This window comes from Sceloporus occidentalis, unplaced genomic scaffold (genome assembly GCF_023333645.1).
Source record: "Sceloporus occidentalis isolate IW3139 unplaced genomic scaffold, rSceOcc1.0.p SCAF_4, whole genome shotgun sequence".
Lineage (NCBI taxonomy): Eukaryota > Metazoa > Chordata > Lepidosauria > Squamata > Phrynosomatidae > Sceloporus > Sceloporus occidentalis.
The window spans coordinates 135,759,382-135,777,364 of NW_028316984.1; the positions used below are offsets into that span (position 1 = coordinate 135,759,382).

The 17,983-nt window shown below is 42.7% G+C and overlaps 1 protein-coding gene across 9 annotated transcripts in view; it reads right to left on the minus strand.

Annotated features, from left to right (window-relative positions):
• Positions 1-17,971, minus strand: part of CELF1 (CUGBP Elav-like family member 1) — a 51,863-nt gene extending 33,892 nt beyond the window's left edge. For 6 of the 9 annotated variants that reach the window (XR_016280947.1, XM_089521664.1, XM_089521663.1 and 3 more), the window contains exon 1: positions 17,846-17,970. The gene's annotated coding sequence lies outside the window, so the exon portion shown is untranslated. Of the gene's footprint in view, positions 1-17,706; positions 17,725-17,845 lie in introns of those variants that run through there. The other 3 variants (XM_089521666.1, XM_089521665.1, XM_089521660.1) reach the window with 3 other exon arrangements.
• Positions 17,972-17,983: the final 12 nt, after the last annotated feature.

Consider the following 17,983-nt stretch of genomic DNA (forward strand, 5'->3'; position numbering starts at 1 on the left):
TGACCATGTGAAGAGAAACTCAGCTCAGTACACAATGAAAATGCTGATGCACTGGGCTTGTTTTGTGTAATTTTCCCTGGCGAAGCAGTACTGTGTGCACTGTCAGATAAACAGTGTCAGATCCATGAAGATAGTTGTGTGCAACAGAGCAGAAGGAACACAAACTAGCTTCATACCTTCCAATCAAGTTCTTTACTCAAAGGGGGGTAAAATGAAGCCTCAAATATTACTTTAGGTAAAATATTTTTTCATAATCTAGGACATTATTACATCGAGTTGCTAATTTAGAACAAGCAAGTTGGAATTGCACAAGATTATTAACATTGGATGAATATAGATTCACAAACATGCTTGCCATTTGCTTTTGTTCAAGACTTCAAATCTTTGGAAAGGAGAAGATTTGTACTTTTTTCTTGAAACTGCAGCTAAGCATAGAATACCAGTCAAGCTCAAGAAATGTTCAAGCTTCCCAAACTCACTCATGAAAGAAACAGAATGTTCAGAAACTCTTAGCCTATCAAATGTAACTCTTCATATGCTAAAAAGTATGAGGAACTCAACACTAACCTTTGTCATAATTTACACAATTTAATCTGAAATTGTCACAGTATTAAATTCCCAAAGTCTAATATTAACTACTGTACTGCTGAATAATTCTGTGAAAGTTAACTTCTCTGCATCTATTACAGAATGATCAGGCAGCAACTGAACTGATCCTTCTTAGATATATTTTGCCAGATGAGAGATGTATCACACACTTCCAGGAAGTAAAAAATATACCACATAGAATTTCACAGAAAATTCTTATTAGCAACAATGGCCATGGATACCTAGCTTACATACATCTCTGACTTCTCTATGCCTCTGAAAGTAATGTGATGGTTATTCTATCAGAATATAAATCACTACAAAGCAGCTTAATTTTGAGATAATTAGGGCTTGAGTCATTTTATCACATCAAATTCATTAGTACCTTCAAGCTACATAAACTTGTTATTCCTCAGCTCAAGTCTTGTATCTTTAGAACACACTGATTTGTTATAATTCAATCTTGCCTGTTCATCTGCTAGCCTTCTATACATTTACTATTTTAGGTTCTTCAATGTGCTTGATAGTACAGTTGGCCCTTCCCTTATGCAGGGGATCCGGACCCTGCTGCGTAAGGGAAATATCGGGTAAAGTCAAGCCCCATTAGAAACAATGGAGATTGTTCCTGCGGGCGCGCACCTGGCATGCCCCCACTGTTTCCTCCGGGGTACAGGAGAAGCCTTTCCGGCGTGGCTCCCAGCGTATGCTGGAAGCCGCGTATGATGCGGGCGCATTGTACACTTTGCTACTGTTTCAATAACAAGAAATTTGGGTGAAAAAAGTGGTCACATTATCTTTTCTAAGACAATCACTTGCCTCTAATATGTAATATTAAAAGCTTAAATATACACTCTGCCCTCCCTAAACGCGGGGGATCCATTCCAGACTCCCCTGCGTATGGGGAAAAGCATATGCTCAAGCCTCATAGGAAATAATTAGGCACGTGCACGCAGCAGCACATGAGGCGTATGGTGCAGGTATGCGTCTCATTATTTCCAATGGGGCTTGCCTTCCGCGTAAGCTCAAAGCTGCGGAAGGCAAGCCCGCCTATGAGGAGGGCTGACTGTACTAGCCCTATTACAGGTATGAGCAACCTATGACCATCCTAATGCTGTTGGACTCCAAATCCCATTAGCCCTTCCAGTATTGCCAATGGTCAGGGATGATGGGGGTCCAACATCATCTGGAAAGCTGTAAGATGCCCTTTCTTGCTCTGTGAAGAAGATGTGATCAGAGCACATAGTGTAGATAATATAGAAAGAGGTAAAAACTTTTCTTCTCTCACAAATGTAGAATCCAAAGTCCTCTGATGAGGGTGCATCATAGGAGATTAAGAACAGACAAGAGGATGCATTTTTCTTCACATGGTACATACTTTTAAAGCTACAATTTGCTACAATAAGATGTGGCGAAATCCACTAACTTAAATGGCTTTAAAGGAACTGAGACAAATTCATAGAGAATAAAGTCATTAACGGTTAGTTCTCAAGAAAACAACACGCACCTCCAGGATCAGAGGCAGTATACTTCTGAATATCAGTCATTGGGAAATAACAGTAGGCAAGAGCTACTGTCCTTATTGGCTTCAGATAGGCATTAGATTGGCCATTGTGGATAACAGAAGTAGACTGAACTAAACTGACCTTCAGTGTGATCCAGCAGGGAACTTTGCGTCTTTAACAGAACTGAATTTTAACCTATGTATAACTTCTCAAGTTATTACACTTTGGCGAAAGAGTATTTTAGTGAGATTAAAGTACCACTTTTATCAAATATCAGCTACAATATTGTGAATGAATATCAAAGCCATAAATACCAACAGCTAAGCAAAAACCTGAAATCCATACCAGAAAGTAAAGCTACAATTATCTGACAAGCTTATCTGAAATTCGCATCGATTTCTTTTTTTATCTCACATTCTCACTTCCCTTCAAAAGAATAAAAGCTAAGTCATATGCTGATACCTATGCCATGAGATTCATTTACAATTCTGTACATTTCTGTAAGAACAGGAGACTGCCACTCTTACATCAGTCAGAGCAATAAACAAGAGCCCCACTTTGCATGTTACAAGAAAATGGAAACAGGTACAATAAATAAATAGCAAATAAATTACATTGCAGAGAGTGAAAAATCTAGAAACTAACCCCTTACAACAGAAGAACTGATGCCATTCTTCTAGCCTTTGCTTGTTGTTGTGTACAGTTTTCACGTACATAATGTAGTTATGTTGCTTGTTAGCTAAACTGATAAGATGCTTGAAACTGTGAAGTACAGGAAAAACTGCACCCTGTGCTCTCGGCAGTGCAGAAAGCAGTCTGCCAACATGAGATAATAACCCTCTTGATTTAGCTGATACCAAGTTACCATTCAACCACATAAGTGAAGTTTTTATTGTTAACACTTCCCCATAGATTTTGGGTAGATCTGTATCATATCAAAGCAATACTCCTTTCAAACCTCTGTGATGCACACTAATGGTCAGATGGCAGCAGCTCACAAGTCACGTCCCAACTCTACAGCAACTCTGTCTGGGCCTTAGTGATCCTGCCAAATTTTAAACTTAGCAAATGGGTTACACAACAACAGATGAGACTCAAGTAAAGTACACAATAATAGCAGCTTTTCATTTTTTTAAAAAAATGAAAAATTTAAAAAGCCCGATTTCATATATATTGACAGGATGTGAGGTAACTGTACTTATCCAAAGAGATTTTCTACAAATATCTTCTTACAGAAAGGATCAGCAATGTATATAATTCATAAGAGGGCCAACTGCCAAGATTTTTTTTAAGAACTACACAAATTTATAGAAAATAGATCCATCAAGGGATGTTACTCATCAAAGTTAAATGGCTCTTCCATAATCAGAGAAAAGATTCATTCTAAATGCCACAGCTTAAATACATAGTAAGAAGAAAGCTGTTGCTTTCATGCCTTGCTTGAAATTTTCCCAAGAGGAATTTGTTCAGACACTGCTGAAAAAAGAACACTGAAGTAGATGGCAGGGCAATTCCTAAGGATGGAGAAAGTGATGTTTAAGACAAGGGAAATCCAGTGCAGAAAACCCACTCACCTGTAACACTTAGGGCCCATTCCCACTACTGTTTAAATTGGATTGTGTTGAATCACGAACCGGTTTAAACGACCATGTTTCCCACTTGGGAATCAATTTGGAATCGATTCCTAAGGGGGGGCATGGATCCCCCCCATTTAACCTGTGCCACAAAGGAGCTGGGGTTTGATTCAACCCAGTGGGAACCCAGGGTGGATTTGAATCTGCCCTGGCAGCCTCTCTCCGCCCCAACCATGCCTCCCCCTCCCCCCATACTTCCTTCTCCTCTCCTTCCTTCCTTCCTTCCTTCCTTCCTTCCTTCCCCTCATCCTCCTCCTCCCCTCCTGCCTCAGGGTCCTGGCGGTGGCGGCTCTCAGGACTCCCTTGTCCATTCTTCTTGTGGCAGAGGTGGCTGCTGGCCAGGGCTCGTTGGACATGCCACCAGCCAGCATGCTTTCGTTTGTCCTCCAACGATGTCCAGGACGGAGGCATGTCCAAAGACCCCCAGTTGGCAGCCTTCTCCACTGCCGCTGTCCTGCAGGCTGCTGGGGCCTCCCAGAATGGCCAAGCTCAGGGAGGCCCCGGCAGCCTGCAGGACAGCGGTAGCGGAGAAGGCTGCCGGCTGGAGGTCTTTGGACAAGCTCCGTCCTGGACGTCACTGGAGGACGGACTAAGGCACGCCGGACGGAGGCATGTCGAACAAGTGCCGGCCGGCAGCCTTCTCTGCCTCTGCAAGAAGAACGGACAGAGGCAAGGGAGCCCTGACAGCCCCCGCTGCCGCCGCACCCAGGCAGGAGGGAAGGAGGAGGAGAGGAAGGAAGGAAGGGAGGGAGGAGGAGGAGAGGAAGGGAGGGAGGCAGACATGGCAGGAGAGGCTGGGGAAGCCTCTTCTGCCATGTCAAAAAGAAGCCTGTCAAAACAGGCACATCGATTCCTGAAAGGAATCCTGAAACCGACGCAAACATAGTGGGAACCGGTTTTAGGATTCGGTTCAGGAACCGAATCTACATGTAAGTAGGAATGGGCCCTTACTGGACATCTTGAGAAAGTCAGGTCTAGTTTGTGGTTTAGTTTGCTTAAAACAATAAGACAGAACCCTGACTAAATGGGAATAAATAACTGCGATGCTGGTGTATGGTACCCAATCTCTCCACCTAGCTACTGCTGCTAAGTGAGAGTTACTAAACAAACCATGAAATCCCCATCTATGGCTTATTTAACATCTGAACTGGGATTTCTGTTTTGTTGTTTTCCTAACAAACCACAGTCTGAAGTCAGGGTCTGGGTTTGTTCACATAAAAAAAGGGCGAAGTGCAAATTTAAACAGGCATGGGATATTCAAAAGGTTTAAAATTCGGCATTAGCCTAACCCAAATTCTGCTACAAGATTATGTATGTTATGAAAACAGATGCAAAATTATAATTAGTGGATTGTGAGTACTTGCCTTCTAATGATCTATGGAGTAAAAAATCTGAGATAGTCCTTAAAATTAATTAAATTGTGGCAGTGAAAAGATCACGAATATAGGCTTCCTATATCCTATACTGGCATTATTATTTCGAAGTCCACCATGGCTTCCTTGCTAGGCAAGCAGCTTTCTGCGAGTGCCTGATCAGTACTTCTGCTGAGGTCAGAACAGGGCACCGTGTAATCAATTAAGAGGGGACTGAGAGACATGGTTGGACGTCTCCTTGATTCATTAGAAGTTAAGTACATACTAAACCAGTGGTTCCTAATTTTTGGTCCTCCAGAAATTTTGGACTTCAGCTCCCTTAATTCCTGAATGTTGCTAAATTGGCTGGGGCTTCTGGGCTCTAAAGTTTAAAACAAAGGGAGGACCAAAGATTGGCAACCACCATATTAAGCAATTATTCTTAATTGTTTTCAGATTTATTTTTTATTCACCAAAAATGGAAACTCTTGCATTCATATCATTTAGACCTATTCCATCTCCCTATATATTCTATGTATTTACCTTGTTTTTCTTTGCACTTAAAAGAAAAGCAAGGGTAAGAGAAAATTGTGTGTGTATGCATGCATGCATGTCTAAATCAGCTTGCAGAATTTAAGTGATCATGGGGATGTGTGTTGCCCCCTAAAGCCCTCTTGGACCTGAACTGGCCCAAGGTGACCCTCAAACATAGGAAAAATGCCCGCCATCTCCTAAGACACTTGGATACAATTTGTTTTTAAGTTTTGGGGTTTTTTTTTTTGGGTAGAACTGGGGACTGCCAAATGTGGTATAAATGCCCTCCACATACCTTAAGAGTGTATTTAGAGTAAAAAAATTTTTTTTGAATTACAGTAGGCCCTCCACATTCATTGGGATTGGAGGCTCAGGGTATCTGTGAAAGTGGAAAAATTGCAAATCCCCCCCCCCCCCCCGCAACTAATTTTCTTACCTAAGAAAACACCTCTCTAGGAATTTCTAGGTCACTCAGTGCAACTTTGTGGTCAACATCCACCATCCACATTAACTCTATTCCCATGCTGCCATCATGCCACTCAGCTGGCGGGCAGCATTATGGTGCTCCTTTGGCACAGCGTTCAGAGACCACATGCAAAAGGAGCACTGAAAAGTGCCACAGTAGCGGCAAAGGCACCTTTTTCCGTGCAAAAGAGCAGCATTTTGCTGCTTCTTTTGGGGCTGGAAAAATGCCAAATCAGGTATGTGTGCACTGCAGCTCTGATCTGGAGCTCAAAGGGGTGGCGGCAAGCTGCTCCTTTGGGGCCGTCTGTTTTGCTCCTATGTCAGGAATAGTAAAAGAGAAGGGAGTTCAGGGTAGATGGGAGTTTCTCAAAAGGGAGATACTGAAGGCACAATTTCAAACTGTTCCAATGAGGAGGAAAAATGGGAGGTGTCTCAAGAAACCAGGATGGATGACTAAAGAACTTTCAACTGAGCTAAGTTTTAAACAGAACATTTATAAGTAATGGAAAAGGGGGGAAATAAACAAGGAGGGATGCAAGCAAATAACTAGCACATGTAAGATGAAAGTCAGAAAAGCAAAAGCACAGAACAAGTTTAGGATTGCTAGAGAGGTTAAGAACAATAAGGGCTTTGGGGGTATGTCCATAGCAAAAGGAAGAAAAAGGAAATGGTAGGGCCACTACGTGGAGAATGCTAACAGGGGATTGAGACAAGGCAGAACTACTCAACAGCTTCTTTGCCTCAGTGTTCTCAGAATAGAAAAAGGGTGCTTAACTTGAGGAAAATAGAGCAGAGGACACAATAGGAGAAATGCAGCACAGAATAAGTAAAGACGAAGTACAGGAATATCTGGTTAATCTAAATGAATTTAAGTCTCCAGGACCAGATGTACTACATCCAAGGACATTAAAAGAAATGGCAAATGTAATCTCAGAGCCATTGGCAATAACCTTTCAAAACTCCTGGAGAAAAGGAGTAGTCCCAGTAGACTAGAGGAGGGCAAACATTGTCTCCCATCTTCAAAAAGGGGGAAAAAGGAGGATCCCAACAATTATCATCCAGTTAGTCTGACATCAATACCAGGAAAGATTCTAGAGCACATCATTAAACAGAGAGTCTGAACATTTAGAAAGCAATGCCATTATCACAAAATGTCAAGATGGGTTTCAGAGAAACAAGTCATGCTAGACTAATCTGATCTCTTTTTTTGATAAAATTATCAGCTTGATAGACAAAGGGAAAGCTGTAGGTATAGCATATCTCGATTTTAGTAAGGTTCCCCATGACATTCTTGCAAACAAGCTTGTAAAATGTGGATTAGGCAAGGCAACTGTTATATGGATTTGTAATTGTTTGACTGGCCGAACCCAAAGGATACTCAGCAATGGATCATCTTCATCCTGGAGAGAAGTGACCAGTGGGATGCCACAGGATTCTGTCCTGGGCCCAGTGCTATTCAACATTTTAATCAATGACTTGGATGAAGGAATAGAAGGCATGCTTATCAAATTTGCAATGATACCAAATTAGGAGGAGTAGCAAATACCCCAAAGGACAGGATCAAAATTCAAGAAGACTTGAATAGATTAGAAAGCTGGGTCAAAGCTAACAAAATGAATTTCAACACGGAGAAATGTAAGGCACTGTAAGAGTGGAAAAATGAAATGCACAGATATAAGATGGGCGACACCTAGCTGAATGAGACTACGTGTGAAAGGGATCTAGGAGTTCTAGTAGACCCCACGTTGGACATGAATCAACAGTGTGATGCAGCAGCTAAAAAGGCCAAAGCAATTTTAGGTTGCATCAACAGAAGTATAGTGTCAAGATCAAGGGAAGTAATACTGCAACTCTATTCTGCTTTGGTCAGGCCTCACCTGGAATACTGTGTCCAGTTCTGGGCACCACAATTCAAAAAGGATGTGGACAAATTGGAGCGTATCCAAGGAGAGTGACCAAAATGGTGAAGGGTCTGGAAACCATGCCTTATGAGGCAAGAGTTAGGGAGCTGGGGGTGTTTAGCCTGGAGAAGAGATGGTTAAGAGGTGATATGATAGCCCTATTTAAGTATTTGAAGGGGTTTCATATTGAGGCTGGAGCAAGTTTGTTTTCTGCTGCTCCAGAGACTAGAACAAGGAACAATGGATGCAAGCTACAGTAAAAGATTTTCCACCTCAACATTAGGAGGAACCTCTTGACAGTAAGAGATGTTTGACAGTGGAACATACTCCCTAAAGAGTGTGGTGGAGTCTCCTTCCTTGGAGGTCTTTAAACAGAGGCTGGATGGCCATCTGTTGGGGATGCTTTGACTGTGATTTTCTGCAAGTCTGGGGGTTGGACTGGATGACTCTTGTGGTCTCTTCCAACTCTATGATTCTATGTTGACTACTAGCAAGATTCCAAAATTCACAATAATGTTAATACTTTTGTTAGGCTAATTCACATGTCCCCCTTGAATATCCAGGCTATTAATATATCCTGATCTCTTAATTAAGCACAATGTTACAGGTAGGGTGAGGGAAAGGGCAGATGATGTTAAAATCATAGTATGTATAGGATCATTGTTTTAAATGAAATAGAGATGGGATGGACATTCAAGTTAGTATTAACCAGATCTGCAAACTGAACCTTCCTAATCTCACTTTAACATTCTGACTACACAAATCTCATGAATTCAATATTTAATTCAACTTGCTTTTTGCAACTTTTTTTTCTGATGAATAAATCAAAAGCTCTCAAAAGTGTGTACATTTTTGTCATAAAAATTTGAGAAGCTGAGTTGATCAAAGAATTTAATATAATTTTTCTTAGCACATACATAACTTGACTCAGATGTAAGCTATGAGAAATGGCTGAGTAACAGCACAACAGTGAAATGAAAAGTTTCACAGGTAATAAAATAAGACATGTGGTTACAATATGCAAGCTTGAGGAATAGCTGGTGCCAGTTGCAAGGATCCAGACACACATACTCCACAGTATTGTAACAGGATCTTTCCTGTGTAATGGATCTGTGTCCACAGTTGGAACGGCAGTAACCAAATCATTATAAGATAATCACATTCTATTTGGAAAAAGGTACCATCAGGGCCTAAAAAGAATACATTGGGCCCTTGGTATCTGCTGGCATTTGGTTTCTGTAGACATCAAAATGTGTGGATGCTCAAGTCCCATTAAATACAATGGCACAGTAAAATGATGTCCTTATATAAATAGCAAAATTAAGGTTTGATTTTTGGAATGTGTGTGTGTGTGTTCAATTCATGGATGGTTGAATCTATGGATTAAAAAAAAAATCCATGGATATGGAGAACTGACTGTACAAGGACTGTCCCAAACAGAGCAAAATAGTCTGCAGTAACTTGCAATGCCTTTAACAAAAAGACAAGCCAAAGAAAATTTGCCCTGCCTCACTAAATCTGGAGGAGAGCAGTTCACAAAAATAACCTTGGGTCTGTATTTGACCCATGAGCTGCATTTTCTGCACCCCTTCTCTAGAAGGTAATTGCTGCTCCCACAGATTTTCAGGATCAGTAAATCTCAGTTTTGTCTCCCAAAGCATAGCCTGGATTCTTATGAACACCAGGCAAGATAAGTATAGACTACCTCAAACATAGTGGAATAGAATTTAGATGGAACATGTACAGCCCAGGAAACCAGAAGCACTGGTGAAATATAGGATGCCTATAGAAAGAAAAAAAGGTCCAAGATAGATTAAGTTTATCTACGTACCTGTGGAAGTAATGACAACTACCTCAAGACAGTTTAGTTTAAACACACACACAGATATACACGTAACAGTTTCACTTCTACAGCTACTATGACAGCTCCAAGCAAAATATGAAGAGGAAGAGCATATGCATAAGGAAAGCACCAGATTTGACATGCTTTAAGGTTTGCCAAGGACATTATGCGCTTTGGAGTATCACATTTTACACAGGCAAAGATCTATTCATGAACTCACCAATCAGCCTTCATTCCTAAACACACAGATTAGATTACTCCTACCTTTGCATCAACAGCTATGCATGACTGCAGGGAAGAACTGATCAAGCCTCAGGCTGCAGAGGCAAAAGACTACACAGATGTGTTGAAAAAGATACGAAAAACTAAATTCCAATATTGTTTGGGAAAACAAAAAAAAGTCACCCACAAAACAACACAAAATTCAAAGGAAATATTGCTAATCCTTTGGAAGGCATATAGCCAGTTCACTGAAATAATCAATCTTGCAAAACATATCAAGTTCTAGAAAGGAATGATTCCAGGAAGACTTCTCAAAAATACCCTCGGGTTCCTTATTTTCTTTTAATCTTTTAAGGCAGCATCTTTCTCCTGGCAGTCCTCCTGATCAGAAAATTGAGGACAGAATTATTGTCATTCCTATTTATGCTTGGGATAAATACCTGAATTAGTGTATCTGGAAATACATGAAAAGAAAAGTTAACAGTGCTTTTTCAAAACTCTACAAATACAGACCTGTGAAGAGTACTGCTGCCTCAGATAGTTTTTAATTGTAAAATGCACAACAGGGGGCAATGGATGGGACAACTTCCAGCTGTGAGCCAACTGTACCTCCTGATGTACAGTTTCTTACCTCTAGAGAAGAAAAAACAATGTACAACAGTAATCCTACCAGTACTTTCGGGACTCAAAAGCCGTTCATCACAACTAAAACATCCTTATATTTGAGATTTGTGAGATGGTAGTGAAGAACATCTGTCACATAAGGCTTTCTCCAAAGACAGACTTGAAGCACTAATGGATAAATATACCTGAAACTCTGTTTATAGACAGTGTATCAAAGATTGTCTGGGTCATTCAACTGTAGAGTCCATGGAAGCCATAATATATACTTTTAATGGCAGGATTGTAACTTTCAACTAAATTTGATGACAAATGAGTTGAACCTAATGATGTTATTACATTAACATCTATTTTCTACAGCTCATCTTTGCAGAAATGACAAATCCACGGTTTATAATGTTCAAACACACATAAAATAAATACAATAAAAAACCCACCAAACCAATATGAATTAAAAGCAACAAAAACACAGAGGCACTACAGTCATCCCTTCAAGTCCGCTGAGGGGCGACCGCCATTAACTCCAATGGGATGCGCACCTGTGGCACCCCCCGCATGCACACACCCCATTCAAGCCTATGGGGATTGAATATGCATGAGTTTTGAAACTGGGGGGGGAGGGGGCTGGAACGGATCCCCTGCGAAGTCCAAGGGATGACTGTATTTTAGAAGCAGAGATATGTCATAGAAGGACAACTTTTAAATCCAGCTTTGAAATATTTAATTTCAAGTAAAATGAACCGCAAATCAAATCATTGCTTCAACTTCTATGGGTGAGAGACTTCTTTATCGCTACTTAGCCAGTTGCTTGGTTGCTGCTCCCAAGCCCACTGGCTGGCCACTTGCTGCTCAGCTGCTGCTCCCTTTGCAGCGGGCCACCCTGGGAGCACAAACCGAGCAGTCAGCCAGCCAGCCTTTCTTACACATGAGAGGCTGAGGGGGAGGCAGAGATGGTAGCGGGCTAGGTGTGGATGAGATAGATGCTGCTGGACAGATGGCTGCTGTACAAACAGTAGTCCAAATATTAAGAAATACGTGTTGGAGGATGCTAGGGTTGTTGCCCAAGAGGAAAGGGAACAGTAGCCTAAAAATGTATGGCAACCACTGTTGTAGCACAATCCTGTATCTGTTATTTACATCTGTAAATCACAGGAGCAAAATACTATGCACAGCCTGGTATAGATTTTTTTTCTAACCAAACCAGCCAAAACACAGGTTCTATCTTCATGAACTGTATATACTCAACTATAAGTCGACCTCTTGTATCAGTCAAGGGCAGGTTTGGGGGCCAAAATTATAGCTATTGATATAACCTATGTAAAAGCCAAGCTGTAAGCAGCACTATAGCTAATAAAGTAGAGGGTGCTGGTGTGTCTTTTAGGTTCTCCTGGGATGGATTAAGCTCTTGGCTTTCATCACCTTACTCAGAGAAAGGGGTGGCTCCTACTTTGATAAGATATAGTACTTACACCGACCCATGGATAGGTTGACCCAGGTTTTTTGCACTAAAACTTTGACTAAAATTTCCAGACTTATACATGAGTATATACAGTAATTTGTAAGACAACAAGAAATTATGCACCACATTATTTTGCAGGATAATAATATCTTTTCAATAAGTACATTTGGACACAGTGACAAGCTAGTTGCCCTGACGTAGGCCAACTAACTATGGCTTGTTCATTATGGTCTCCAATCAACATTTTGGGTTGTCTCCCCACAACAAACTGGAGAAATAGGTTTGTTTCTCTAGCTTAAAATAACAAGTGATAATAAAATTAAGTGACTGATATGATGATTCTAAAACCTTCAATGGGAGGGCAGTGGTTCTCTGGCATTGGGAACTACTGGGCAAGATGCATCAATGGTCTGCTTCCTCTCAAAGCAGCCAGATTTCTAAAGAATTCTGTCCTCTTGCTGGGACCGAATTCAGTTGGTAGACTAGATCCAATGTCATATAGATATTACACACACTCTCTCTCTCCTTTTGACTCTATTGTCTTGGGTGTCATTTGAAAATTATTTGGAAAGATTTCCAGGCTTTTGGATTACGATTTTGGGGTGTATGGGAGGCTACAGTGGGGAGCGGAGATTCTTTCCCTTTTGATAGAATCAATTCCATCAGAGGATGTCACCCATTGGATTACAGCCACTATCTCTAAAAACTAATTTTACTTCTGAAATGTGTTTTCAAAGGCTATTTGCAGATGTGGCAAGATATTACACATGGCTATTAATTAGCATATTTAGGAAGGAAATACCAATCTTATCAATAACTGATTAATATTTGTCATAGCTATCTCCAGGCCCAAAACACACTACAGAAATAATCCAGTTTGACACCACTTTAACTGCCCTGGGTCAATGCTAGGGAATTCTGGAAACTGTAGTTTTGTGAGACATTTAGCTTTCTGTCAGAGAGCTCTGGTGCCACAAAAAATACAGTTCTCAGGATTCCCTAGCACTGAGCCAACACAATTAAAGCAGTCTCAAACTGGATTACTTTTGTAGTGTGTTTTGCACCTCAGGAAGATAACAGCACCACAAGTTTATATATACGTATGTGTACGAATTGGTATTTGTAGGAAGGTTTAAAATGAAGCATCATTTGGATAACTGAAGCTTAATCATGCTTAGTGAATCTGGAAATATGGGTTTGGACCAATGGTCCCCAAACTGTGTCCTTTAAAAAGATTTTGGACTTCATGTTGGCCAATAGACTGGGATTCTGGGAGCTGAAGTCCCAAAAATCTCTTAAAGGGCACAGTTTGGGAACCACTGCTTACTGGAAGCGAGAGAATCCAATAACATCCAAACAATGCTGCCTTTATAGCCTGGGATTCTGGGAACTGAAGCCCCAAATCCCTTAAAGAGCACAGTTTGGGGACCACTAGTTTAGTCTAAGCTAGATGGCCTGAAAACTTCACCCTCAGTTTTGAATGCTCAGCTAACAGCCAAAACAAGGAGAGCCTTAGTATGGTGTGCCATCTACTCCCATTCCTTGGAAATGCAGGTGTGGGCGTGGTGGAATGCTTATTCAGGAGTCATGCAGATGGGGGAAAAGAAGTAGCCTGAGGCCGCTCCCCCCTCCCCGGATTGGTGTGAGACTCCGCGCAGCCCTGCCACACTTTTAAAAAATGTTTCATTGAGCCATCATATATGATTTTTTGTTTTTAAATTTCATGCTGGCTTTTACCTGTAGTTTCCTTCAATTTTACAATATTTTTTGTTTTTATTTAATATGTTTGTAGCCTTCTTGAACATTTCATGGAAAAGTGAGCTAAAAACATTTGGTGATTTTAGTTTGTTCATAACATGTGGCGCTTACATTTAGTTTCTCAATACCATTTCCTTAGCCACTGATTGAACCAGATGGTTCTGGGCAAGTCCCTCTCTCAAACTGCACTCCAAAAGACTGCAAAATTAAATTAGAAATGCCTAAGATTTTGAAATGGGGGGAAATCCCCGCTAGAGAACTGTATCCCCTCGATTTTGGATCCCTATGTATTGAAGTAAAGGACACTGCCATTTTCTATAAAACTGGGGGCTTGCTTTTCATTTATTGGGGATCAAATAAAGAGGATGGTGCTCAACACACAGTTCTGGGTGAGAATTTCCCAGTTTGTTCCTCTTACAACTTCTCCCCCCAATTCATCTCCACTTCGGGGTTGGACTGGATGGCCCTTGTGGTCTCTTCCAACTCTACGATTCTATGATTCCTCTCCACCTTTCTACAGTTGTCCCTCCATATTCCACAGAGCTAGGGTTAGGGCAACAAGACCCCCGTGAATATGGAAAAACTGCAAATAACAAAAACACTGTTTTTACCTGAGAGGACACCTCTCTAGGAATCTCTAGGTCCTCCAGGGCAACTCTGTGGTCAATGTCCAACATACACTGACCACAGAATGGCACTGGAGTAACTACAAATGGTCTTTCAGTGCAACTTTTAGTTAAACTTGACCACAGAGTTGCACTGGAGGACCTAGACAGTCCTAGAGAGAACATATTAATGAAATCCGTGAATAATCAAATCCATAAATATCAAAGCCGCAAATATGGAGGGATGACTGTAATTTTATTCCAACATCCTGTTTCCTGGGGTATCTCATGTTAACCCTTTTGTTTCTTAAAAGGGGTTTCTCAAGCACCATCTACCATCCTACAGGAACAGAGAGACCACTCTGATGGGACTTTCCAGTAGTTTTCTGACCAGCAAGCAACAGAACAAGCAGAAGCCATCATGCCAGTATAAAGCCACAGAGGTGAAAAGGGGGGGGGGGGGGGGGGGAGTTAGTGCTCTTCATCAGTCTTAGTAACTAATTTCAATATTCCATTTTTTCTGTAAAGGGCAGAGCAGAATACAATGATAAAGCATTAGGAACTGCATGTTATTTAAATATCTACAGAAAGAAACTACAACATAGATGATTAGAAGTATTTGAAAAAGCAACATTCAAAACATCTAAACTCTACAAATATATTGCAGATGACATAAAACTACTTCTACATCAAGAGACTGTTCTTGCAAACAGTGAAGCAGTGTATGGCAGAAGGAGACAGCAAATATGAAATATTTTCTCAGAAGTGAGTATCCTGAAGAATTAGTAACCTATAAGAAAACTCTGGCAAGCTGCTCAAGTATTAATGGGAAGGGAATGGATGGCATAGTGGTTTGAGTGTTGGGCTCTAACTATGGAGTCTGATTCCCAGTTAAGCCATGAAATCTACTGGGTGACCTTGGGCAAGTCTACAGATGCGAAGGCCCATGGAAAAACCATTTTTGTCCATGTTTTCCTGAATCAAGCTGAAATAAAATATTCCATAATTGATTTTCTTCCCTTTTTTCAATTTATTCTTGGTTTTTTCCAGGGTTTTTCCCATTAAAAAATTCAGAAAAAATAAGGAAAAACAAGAAATAATTGAAAAAAAAAGGAAGAAAATCAATCATGGAGTATTTTATTTTAGCACGATTCCCCCTAATTTTCCGTGAGCCTTCATATCTCTAGGCCACAAGTCAAGCTCTCAGCCTCAGAGGATGGCATTGGCAAACCCCTTCCAAAGAAATCTTTCCAAGAAAACCCCAGGATAGGGTGACTTTAGGGTCACCATAAGGTGGAAATGACTTAGAAGGGACACAACACACACACACACACACACAACACTACATTGTAACAGTAATCTGACAAAACGTGCTCATTCACTGTCTACACTTAGTGTATATACAGTACTTCCCATTCTCTTTTCTTCCACTTAGACTTTGTTCACTACCTTCCTCCTCCCTCAGCTCCACCTCTACTGAATTTCCCTTCTACTGCCTAAAAGCTGCTTCAAACACAATCCCCATTACAAGATATTCGCCTGAGCCAGGGCAACCAGAGTGGGTCCTCCTTTTCCGGGACACGTCCTACACTCCAGCCTCCTGTCCAGGGGGAGTTCAAAATGGTCCTTCATTTGGGACTAACAGGCATGAAGTTATATTTAAATGAGTGTTTTTAATTTGGCCATGTATTCCGTTCTTCTTGAATGTCCCCCATTTTTGCAGTTCCTTGTCCCCCTTTGCAGTGAGGACACATCTGGCCTGAGTGGGCCAAGAAGTTGCCAGGAGAGAGTGAAAGGGTAGAAAGAGACATGAGTTTACATTTATATGCAATTGTAAATATGTGGGTGTTGTTAGCTTTTATTTGGTCATGTCCTCCTCGAATGGTGAAGGGTCTGGAAACTATGTCCTATGATGAATGAATTAGGGAGCTGGGGATGTTTAGCCTGGAGAAGAGAAGGTCAAGAGGTGATATGATAGCTCTATTTAAATATTTGAAGGGATGTCATATTCAGGAGGGAGCAAGCTTGTTTTCTGCTGCTCCAGAGACTAGGACCCGGAGCAATGGACGCAAGCTGCAGGAAAAGAGATTCCACTTCAATATTAGGAGGAACTTCTGACAGTAAGGGCTGTTTGACAGTGGAACACACTCCTTCCTCGGAGTGTAGTGGAGTCTCCTTCCTTGGAGGTTTTTAAGCAGAGGCTGGATGGCCATCTGTCAAAGAGGATGCTTTGACGGAGAGTTCCTGCATGGCAGAATGGGGCTGGGCTGGGTGGTCTTTGTGGCCTCTTCGAACTCTCTAACTGCCTGGAGCGCCCTCCCTCCTGCGGTGCCTGGAGCTGGTGCTCCTGGCCTGAGTGGGGAAGCAGTTCCCAGGAAGGCTTCCATTCTTTGTTGACTTTATGCATTTATTCCCATGATAGCCCCAGACTCAGGGCTCGCCATTCAACCTGGTCACGTGCCCGGCCTCCGAGGGGCTCCTCCTCCTCCTCCTCCGGGGCCCAAGGAATGCCCCCTCCCCACATTCCCTTCGCCAGCCGGGAGGATATCGCTTTACACAAGAAGGCACAGCCCGGGCGGGGTCCATTTACCAGGCGCTGGCCAGGGAAGGGCAGGGCCTTGCGGACCCAGGCTGACCAAGTGCCCTCAGCTCAGAGGAGGAGGACGAGGAGGAAAGCGTCCCAAGCAAAAGTGTAGGAGGGCGGCCAAAGGAAAGCTAGCGCAAACCAACCAACCCACTCCTATAGATATACCCCCGCACTTCAAAATGGAGGACGCTTTGCAGTCCTTCCTGGGCAGGGAGGCGGAATGGAGGCCGCGTCCTGGAAAAGGAGGACCAAGGCTGGTCGCTCGGAGCCCAAAAGGCTCCCCGAAATACTAAAGCCATGCTGCTTGGCGATGCTGGAAGTGGAGGACGCTTCGGCCTCCCTCTCGGGCGGGAGACTGGGGCGGAGGGCCGAGGCTGGCTGCCCTCAGCCAAAAAGGCTCATGGAGAGAGACACGAAACCCACGCTTCTTGGTCATGTTCAAAATGGAGGGCGCTTAGGCCGGGATGGAGGACGCGTCCTGGGAAAGGAGGACCTGGCCAGCCCCTGGGAGCCGCCTCGGGGCCTAGAGAGCGAGGCCTCCAAGGAGCCACGAAGGAGGCCGGCCCTTCTCAACCTCTCCCCCGCCAGCCCCGGGGCCTCTCCCCTCCCAGCCAGGGCCAGCAGACGACGCCTACCGAAGCCCTCCGGGGGAGAGAACTGAGTTGGGAAGCGAGTCTCGGCAGGAAGGGACTTTCTGCACCCCTCCCAAGGGCCCGGACCAAGGGGGACCCACTCGGGGAGGCCTGGTCTAGCGGGGCCTCTCCTCTCACTCACCGTGGCTGTCCCTCCCTGCCCTTCCCGGGCTCCTCCTTCCGCCGCCGACGCCCTCCTCCTCTCCTGCCTCACAGGATCCGCTCCCTCCGCCTCAGGCCGGTGTCGCAAGATGGAGGCACTTCCGGGAGAAACCAAGTC